Below are 9,657 nucleotides of genomic sequence, written 5' to 3' on the forward strand. Positions count from 1 at the left end.
ATAAATTTTTATGTCTTTTCTCCAATTAATCTGCTTTTTTGTGAGTTGATTTTTCAGCAAACCTTCAGAAGGCCAAGCAGAAAGCTCTCCCTTGTCCCCTACATGCTTAAGGAGTTTGGAAACTTGGAGGCAGACAAAACTGAAACCATGAGTGATTTCGGTCTATATCGCAGCGATTGCCCTGCCTGGCCCTCAACAGACCTTCTAGTTGGAGAAGGAAATATCCTGAAGAATATTTGTGAAAATGAAAACAAAAACACCAAAGCACCAATTTCATGCCTGGACAAGGATGTCTTGAGGTGAAGGAAGAAAATGAAAGCAACACTTACTGCCTTATCACTATGAACAAGAAAGTCTTATAAGGGTGGGGACATTTTGCTTTATTTTTTTTGTCCCCATAGCACTTGGCTTCAAAGAACAAAAGATGGTGTTCACCAACCAGACAACTTACCAAAGCCATTTTTTGAAATGATGCCCAATAATCAGTATTAATTCAGTTTATATCAACGCATATTTATTAAATTCCTGGCATGATCAAGACATAGTGTTAGATGCTAGGGTAACACACAGACATAATGAAGACATATGATCTCTGCCTGCTCAAAGCCAGGACAGGACATTGAAGTCAAGTGGGAGAGATGAGATGAGATGGGCACAAATATCCATGCTACAAGGTTTAGTGTGGCAAGTCCTACAGGAGTAATATTAAGAAAAGAGCTGTGGAAGTACATAAAGCAGAGGGAAAGGATTTCTGTCTGGGTTACTGAGGAAGGCTTCATGGAGGCATAGCATTCCAACCAGGCCTTGAAGGATGGGTGTGATATCAGAAGACAGTGTTGTAAGGAAGATCAATTTACATGAAGGATGAGTTTAAGCAGAGGTGTAGGCAGGGGATTGTCAAACGAATTGCAATATGGTCGAGTTAGAGAAGTGCTTTCCAATCTTTATGAAACCACAGGATGCTTCTTGAAGTGAGATTCTACAGTGACCCACAGTGTGCTTAGAACAGAGCTCTAGTCTAAAATCCTGGTTACACTAGAGATCCACAGAGCCTGGTTTAAACCCCAGGGTTGAAAACCAGAGAATAGAAAGTCATCCTGGAAAGGCAGGGTGCAGCCTGCTTTGCATATCCAAGAGTAACTGTGGCCCCAGGGACAACCAGGAGCTTTGGGAGGTTTCTGAGCAGAGAAGTGACAAGATGAGCTATACTTTAGTGAGACTCCTTTGGTGATGATATATAAGATGGGTCAGAACAGGGGAAAACAACTTTATCTTGAAGCAATATAGGTTTATAGAAATTTAATAAGAAAATTATATATCATAATGAATCCCAAGAGCTATAAAAAGTGACCAAATCCACTGCCACAGTCCTGCAGAGGTTCTTTGTGACAGCCTTAGCTGCTAAGAAATTACCTCAGGCTGCAGCAGGGGAAAGAGTGCAGATTTTGTATTTCTAGAAACTAAGGTTGATGACAATATGGTTGAAGGCATGGGTTTTGAACTCACACAGACCTGTGTTTGAATTCCAGCTTTTAACAAAGTTTCTTAAGTCCAAATGTCAATTCTCTCACCTGCAAAATCGAGATCGTATCAGCTTTGTAAGATTATTGTAGGGATTAAGTGAAGTCATTTATTTAAAGTGTTGAGCATAATGCTTAGCAATAGTTAGCACTCAAAACATAATTATTCTCCAAGACAAATTAAGCTACCACATTAAGAAGAGTGGGTGCCAGGTAGAATAGCAGAATCATTTATACTAATGTGGTTGCTGGGTTTCTTTTTGCTGATGCAAGCCTAGCCCTGTGCTGGATACTTTCTTCTCTTTCTTGAGCAGGGTTTCCACCAGCAAAGGCCCATTCTAAGGGCCCCAAAGACATTACTCACTTTCATTCCCACCCTCATTTAGTGGAGAGGCTTCTCTCTCTCACGTGTTGATCTGCACAACTAGTTTAGCAAGTTGAGCCTACAACAAATTCCTAAGCAACAAAAGAGAAAAGTGATTTTGTCCACACTATCAAGAAGCATGCTTTGTGGTTACTGTTAAGATAGACTGTGCAGCAAATTGGTGAAGGCCACATAGTGTGTCAGGGTGTATGTACAGTAGTTGAAAAATATTGCTTGCACACTTTCAGAATCCGGGAAATCTCCTAGCAGACAATGGCATCAAGGAATAAACTGTATCATAAAGGATGGATTCTAGCTGCATCCAGGACAAATGTCGCACACATGCCCAGGGGAGTCTAGGAAGGGCTGATGTTCCTGTTTTCCATGAGGCAGAGAGAAGTAAGGAACTTTGTCAAAAACAGCCTCTGTGCTCTCATTTCCCATTTTTAATTTGGCTCATCATTTTAAACTTCCTCAGATGCCCACCTGGAGAGTCATGGCACGCTCTCACTCTGGTGCTTCCCAAATGTGTCGAGAATCTTCATCAATCTCTCTTGCTAATCCTCACTCCCAAGGCTTGAATCGCCCATTTCCTCCAAAGTCTCTCCTCTAGCTGGCAGTTGCACCACATTTCCACAATCACCAAATGCAGAAGGCTGAGTGAAGACTTTGTTTGCCTTATGAATTTGTTCTTTGGTGTCCTTGGCTTGGGTCTGAGTGGATGAGCTTTGATTAGATTTCAGAACTGAGATTGAGTTCCTATGGACTCCATTGGGAGCCAGAAGAAGAATGAAGTGACAGAGGGACTGCTGATCTTTGACCTCGGCCCATTGATGGCTCTTGTCATCACTGTTGGTGGCTGCTCTGAACAAAAAATGCATTGTCTCCCCAGCTATTGTGGCCTGGCCTTCACAGTCTGTCTTCACAGGATGTAACATTTAATCAGGGATGTGTTCTTCTACCTAGGGCAAAAGGTGGGTGAGGAAGGCAGATCAAGCAAGTTAGCAGTACTCCAGAGACTCAGGACTTGAGAAGGAAACATTAAGGAACATGACAATGTTAATAGGAATGAGTTAAAAATTAATATTCACTGCAGTTGCAATATATTAGACACTTACATTGGTTATTTCACTTAATCCTCTCAACTACCCTGGGAAGTTGGTACTCTCTCACTTTTTAGATTAAAAAATCTGATGTTTCATCCTTTTCTCTTTAACATAGGCAACAAACTAGGTAGATCTATGATTCTATGACTTGATTCCAGGCAATGAATCCAAAGTGTGGGAATATAACTACTACTTGGCATTACTCTCATGAATCAGGAAGGAAGTTGAAAACTAAAGTGGCTTTAGAAGCTCTCCTAACTCCTCTGGAATCAGGAAGTCAAAAGCATTCTCTGTGAAAAGTTTCTTAGGTTCCTTTCCCACTGTCTACATAGTCACTATCTTTCAAGGCTGTGGTCAGGACCCACTTCTCCGTAACTTCTTCCTTGAGAGATTTTCTGGACTCTCATAACAATATCTCACCCAAATTAGCTCAGGAATTCCTCAAAGCAAAGATATTGATTAAATTAATTAAAAATTGAGCTTGGAGAGGGTTCATCCAAGATTGTATTTCTAGCAAGTAACTGAGCCTGGATTTGAAATCAAGATATCTGACTCATAGTCAGTGTGCTTTATCTCTACATTACATTGCCTTCTCTTATTAAAGGCTGGATGATATACTTTATCAAGTAATCTATACTTTTGGCTTTCTTTTCTACATGCGTATGTAAGAAAAGAAAAATAATTTTTTTCTTCAACCATCACAGGTTCTTTGTTCCAATGGATCCCTATAATGAAAGATAATTAACAAGAGAAAACAAACAGATGTTTATTAATATGTATATTTCATATCTCACAGGAGAAACCTAGAAAATCAGTAGTTCTGAAAGAGGTGGAATTGAATTCTAGCTTACATAGCATTGTTGGAAACAAGTGCTCAGCGTAGCCAAAAGAAACCCGCATTCAGACAGAAAATTTCTCAGCAAGGCAACTTTACTTCTGCAGAAAGGTACTGCTTGCACCCGATGCAATCACAAGAGCACACCGAACAAAGGAGGAAGGAGCTTTTAACCCTAATGCAGTTCCTGTTTCTGTGTCCTTTGCCTATTGGCTGGGGTTGACCACACAATCTAAGCTGATCCTGATTGGCTGAGACTTAAACTTTTCCAAATAAGCTAAACGTGTGATTTGTGAAAAGAAGAAGGTGGGGAAGAAAGTGGGTAGGGTTGATTTACAACTTTTACAACTTATGACCAGGAGGTTGAGTCTTTGAAGAGAAACTTAGTTGTCCCAACAACATCTTCAACAAAGAACAGTACATTTTAGAGAAGTGACAAGACAAAGGAAAAGAACTTTGAGTCTCCCAGGAGCAGCAAGTTGTGAGAAGGCAAAACAATGGCAGATAAAGGCTGGTTAGTGAAACTTATGCATGAAAATTCTTCCAGTACCATCTCTAGACAATCAGGGTCAAAAGTTGTCTTTAGTGGTTAACCTTTGTTCTCTTTGGAGAAAGAGGGGTGGGATGCCTTTTGTCCTTATAAATCTATGTCCTGCTTTAAGACAAATAGAGGAAGAGTAGAGAGCTTTCCTGCATTTGCTTCCCTTAATTGTCTTTAGCTCAGTAATACTTCATATTTGGGGGTGGCATAATCTGGCCTCCCACACCCAAAAGACATGGCCTAGGCTCTCTAAAAGAATCAGAGGTATCAGTCTTGCTCTCAGAGAGCATGCATTCTAGTTTACAATAACTTTTGTCTGTCTTCTTTGTGCAAATAAACTATCATCACACTTGAAATTTGGAAGAAACTACAGGGAAAGGGAATATATATACTAGCTAGCAATGGCTTTGGGGAAAAGTATCTTATTATGACCTGTTCTCTGATAGTAGTTGTCTTTTCTCCTCAGTTAATTTTTTTTTGTTTGTTTTTTTTCTTTTAGATTATTTCATTTTCAATGCTATAGAAGATCAAAGAAAAAGAATAATTTCATGTTCAAAGTGAGAAAACATGTCACATTTTTCTTTGATTAGTGCCTAGGGCAGTGTTTTACTTTCTTTAAGTCACATCAAGTCTGATTCCAGACCTGATGGATTCAGTCTGAAACAGACTTGAAAAAATTCAAGTCTGGTTTTTTCACCACTTTGAAGTGGTGAAAAAATTCAGTATTGGCAATTACTAGAGTCCTTTATCCCTTCAAAGTAACATCCTACATGGGAGGTGATATAGTTTGGATATTTGTCCCCATCCAAATGTCTTGTTGAAATGCAATCACCAATGTTGGAGGTGGGGTCTGGTGGGAGGTGTTTGGTTTATGGGGGTAGATACTTCATGAATGGCTTGGGCCATCCCCTTGGTGAAAAGCGAGCTCTTTCTCTGGGTTTACATGAGATCTGTTCATTTAAAAGTGTGTGGCACCCCCGACTCCCTGCACACACACACACTCTCTCTCTTTCTTCCTGCTGTTCTTGCCATGTGATGCGCCTGATTCTCCTTTGTCTTCCACCATAATTGGAAGCTTCCTGGGGCCTCCCCAGAAGCAGATGCTGCTATCCTTCCTGTTCAGCTTACAGAACAATGAGCCAATAATTAAATCTCTTTTCTTATAAATTACCTAGTCTCAGATATTTCTTTATAGCAGTGAAAGAACAGCCTAATATAGAAAATTAGTGCTGAGGAGTGGGGCATTACTACAAAGATAGCAGAAAATGTGGAAGCATCTTTGGAAGTGGGTAACAGGCACAGTTTAGACGAGCTTGGAAGGCTCAGAAGGAAGGAAGATGAAGGAATGTTTGAAATTTCTTAGAGACTGGTTAAGTGGTTGTGAGCAAAATGCTGATAGTGACAGTGAAGGCCAGGCTGCCAAGGTCTCAGATGAAAATGAGAGACTTATTGGAAACTGCAGCAAAGGTCATGCAAGTCATGCCTTAGCAAAGAATTTAGCTGTGTTGTGCTTCTGCCCTAGGGATCTGTGGAAATTTGAACTTCGTAGTGATGATTTAGGGTATCTGGCAGAATAAATTTCTATGCAGCAAAGCATTCATGAGGTAGCCTGGCTGCTTCTAACAACCTACACTCTCAGATGCAGGAGCAAAGAAATAACTTAAGTTGGCACTTCTATTTAAAAGGGAAGCAGATTAAAAAGTTTGGAAGATTTGCAGCCTGGCCATGTGGCAGGCACACAAAAAAATAGCTTTTTTGTGGGGAGAGGAGAAGAATTCAAACAGGCCGTGGAGCAACCACTTGCTACAGAATTTGCATAATTAAAAGTGAGCCAGGTGCTAATGTCCAAGACCATGGAGAAAAGGCCTTGAAGTCATTTCAGAGACCTTTGAAGCAGCACCTCCCATCACAGGCCCAGAGGCCTAGCAAGGAAGAATGGTTTCATGGGCCAGGCCCAGGGCTCCACTACCCTGTACATCCTCCAGACACTGCTTCCCACATCCCAGCCACACTGGCTCCAGCCAGGGCTCAAAGTGGCTCAGGTACAGCTCAAGCTGCCACTTTGAAGAATGCAAGCCATAAGCCTTGTCTACTTTCACGCAGTGTTAAGCCTGTGAGTGCACAGAGTGCCACAGTTAAAGATACTTGGGAGCCTCTGCCTAGATTTCAGAGGATACATGAGAAAGCTGGGTTGCCCAGGCAGAAAGCTGATGCAGGGGCAGAGCCCTCAGAGAGAATTTGTGCTAGGGGAGTGTAGAGGGGAAATGTGAGGTTAGAACCCCTACAAAGAGTCCCCACCAGGGCACTGCCTAGTGGAGCTGTGTGAAGGGGGCCACTGTCCTCCAGACCCAAGAATGATAGATCCACCTGCAGCCTACACCTTGTGCCTGGAAAAGCTGCAGGCACTCAATGCCAGCCCATGAGAACAGCTGCGGTGGCTGAACTCTGCAAAGCCAGAGGGGTGGAGCCACCTAAGATCTTGGGAGTCCACCCCTTGCACCAGTGTGCCTTGTATGTGGGACATGGTGTCAAAAGAGATTATTCTGTAGCTTTAAGGTTTAATGTCTGCCCTGCAGGGTTTTGAATTTGCCTGGGGCCTATGGTCCCTTTCTTTTGGCTGATGTCTCTCTTTTGAAATGGGAATGTTTATTCAATGCCTATATCCCCACTGTATCTTGGAAGTAAATAACTTGTTTTTGATTTTACAAGTTCCTAAGTGGAAGAGATTTGCCTTGTCTCAGATGAGACTTTGGACTTTTGAGTTAACACTGGAATGAGTTAAGACTTTGGGGGATTATTGAGAAGGCATGATTGTATTTTACAATGTGAGAAGGACATGAAATTTGCAGGTGCACAAGGGTGGAATGATATAGTTTGGATATTTATCCCTCCCAAATCTCATGTTGAAATTTTATCCTCAATGTTGGTGGTGGGGTCTGGTGGGAGGTGTTTTGGTTATGGGGGCAGATCCCTCATGCGTGGCTTGGACCATCCCCTTGTGATAAGTGAGCTCTTATTCTGAGTTCACATGAGATCGGCTCATTTGAAAGTGTGCGGCAACTCCCCCTGACTCTCTTGCTCCTGTTCTTGCCATGTGATGTGCCTGCTTCCTCTTTGCTTTCCACCCTGACTAGATGCTTCCTCAGGCCTCTCCAGAAGCAGATGCTGCTATGCTTCCTGTACAGCCTGGAGAACTATGAGCCAATTGAATCTTTTTATATATATAAATTACCCAGTCTCAGGTATTTATAGCAGTGCAAGAATGGCCTAATACAGAAGGCTTCCATGATATGGAAAATAGCGGAAGGATGGGAGGAAAAGGGATTGAAGAATTTCTGGCTTCTGACATAAAGCCAGTATAAATCTTGTAGAATAATACCTCCAGCATGTAAACTAGAAAAATAAATAAAAGCGAACTCTGAAAAGAAATGTTACAAGAATATATGCATTTCTAGGTCTTGGCTCTGGTTACAAGTGGGAGAAATGTCTCTCCTATGAATCTACAACCATAAGCCCACACTTTTTCAGGTTTGGGCCTGAAACATCACAATTAATTTAATAATTTATTTATTTAAATTAATAAATGATTTAAAGTGGTCTCAGGTAACAATACCCAAAGCTGTCTGGCAAAAACAATGGAAATATTATTTGGAGGATTAGACTTCAAAATCAGGCTTCAGAGGATTACCATGGACAATAGTTCTAAGGAACATGAGCAAACAATAAAAGATGACTAAATGCATGACTAAACAAACCACTATTATTAAAAATCAGTAGAAACAACAAATTATAGAATCTGAACTGCCAAAACTACAGATGTTGGAGTTATCTGATGCAGTGTATAAAATGATATCATTTAATATGTTTAAAAAATAAAAGAGAGTATTGTAATTTTGAAGAATGCAAAGAGATGGAAACGGTGAGAGAAATTGAAAAGACATGGAAGACAGATGGTGAGAGTTCAACAAATGTCTAGTGTAGTTCCAGAATTGCTAATAGAGAGAATTGGAGACAGCTAATATTCAATAAAATAATAGCTGATATTATTTTTCTAGAATTTATGAAAGATACCAATAATTAAATTCAGAAAGTCAAGTGGACTTTGTATTGAAACTTCAAAATATCAAAGACAAAGTGAATACCTTAAAACTATCTAGAAAGAAAAGACAACTACAAAGACACAACCACTAGAAATGACAGCACAGTTCTTAGAAGTGACAGCAGAAATCAGAAGCAGAAAATCAATATTACCAAAGTGCTGAAAGACAACCATGTTATTCTAGAATTCTATAACTTCTACAATTTTATTTCAAAAATGAAGGTTAGGTACAAACATTTTCAGGTGAATAAAAGCAGTGCGTGCCCCCCAATAGATGCTCTCTCACTAATAGAGACTCCTACAGGACTTCTGAGAGAGTAAAAATAATCCTAGAAGGAAAGTTTATGATGTTAGAAGTGATTGTTAGCAAAGAAAATATACAAATATGGGAAAATTGAAAGAAACATTGATGTATAAAGTAATAATAATGTTTAATATGTCAGGCAAAACAAAATAAAGATAAAATGAAAACCCTGGAAAGTAGCACTTAAGTCAGGAGGGAGATGAATGGAGTTAATGTAGTGATCTAAGTTCTCTCAAAATGATCCAAAAAGGGGAAATATATTGATTTTTTAAAATTATTTTGAAACATACAGAAAAGTTGTAAGGACACCATAAGTAACTTTTTTCCCTGAATCATTCGAAAGTAAGTGGCAGACTGGATGCCCTATAACCCGTGAATAATTAAGTGTGTGATTCCTACAAACAAGAATATAAATGAACATCAATACATTACTATATTTAATCCCTACACCTATTCAAATTTTGCCAGTTGCCCTAATCATATTCTTTATAGCAAAAGGATTCTGCTCACAATCATATGCTGCATTTAGTTGTCACATCTCTTCAAGTTAATATATTTTTTTCTCCCTGATTTTCATGGCCTTGACACTTGAAAATTATAGGCTGGTTATTTTGTAGAATGTCCCTCATTTGGATTTATCTGATGTTTTCTTATGATTTAAATTAATGCATGTTTGGTAGAAATAGCATAGACAAAACACTGTGTTCTCATTGTATCTGGTTAAGTGGCTGTCCCTTTCTGAAGATGCTAAATCTGACCCCTTGGTTGAGGTGATATCAGCCTGGCTTTTCCACCCACTATGGAAAAGCTATTCTTTGTTTTTTTTTTCCTTGGTAGTTAATTAGTACTTGGTAGAAGGTATAATAAAACCATGAAAATAGCTCATTC

Source organism: Pongo abelii, chromosome 9, assembly GCF_028885655.2.
Source record: "Pongo abelii isolate AG06213 chromosome 9, NHGRI_mPonAbe1-v2.0_pri, whole genome shotgun sequence".
In the NCBI taxonomy this organism is placed as follows: domain Eukaryota; kingdom Metazoa; phylum Chordata; class Mammalia; order Primates; family Hominidae; genus Pongo; species Pongo abelii.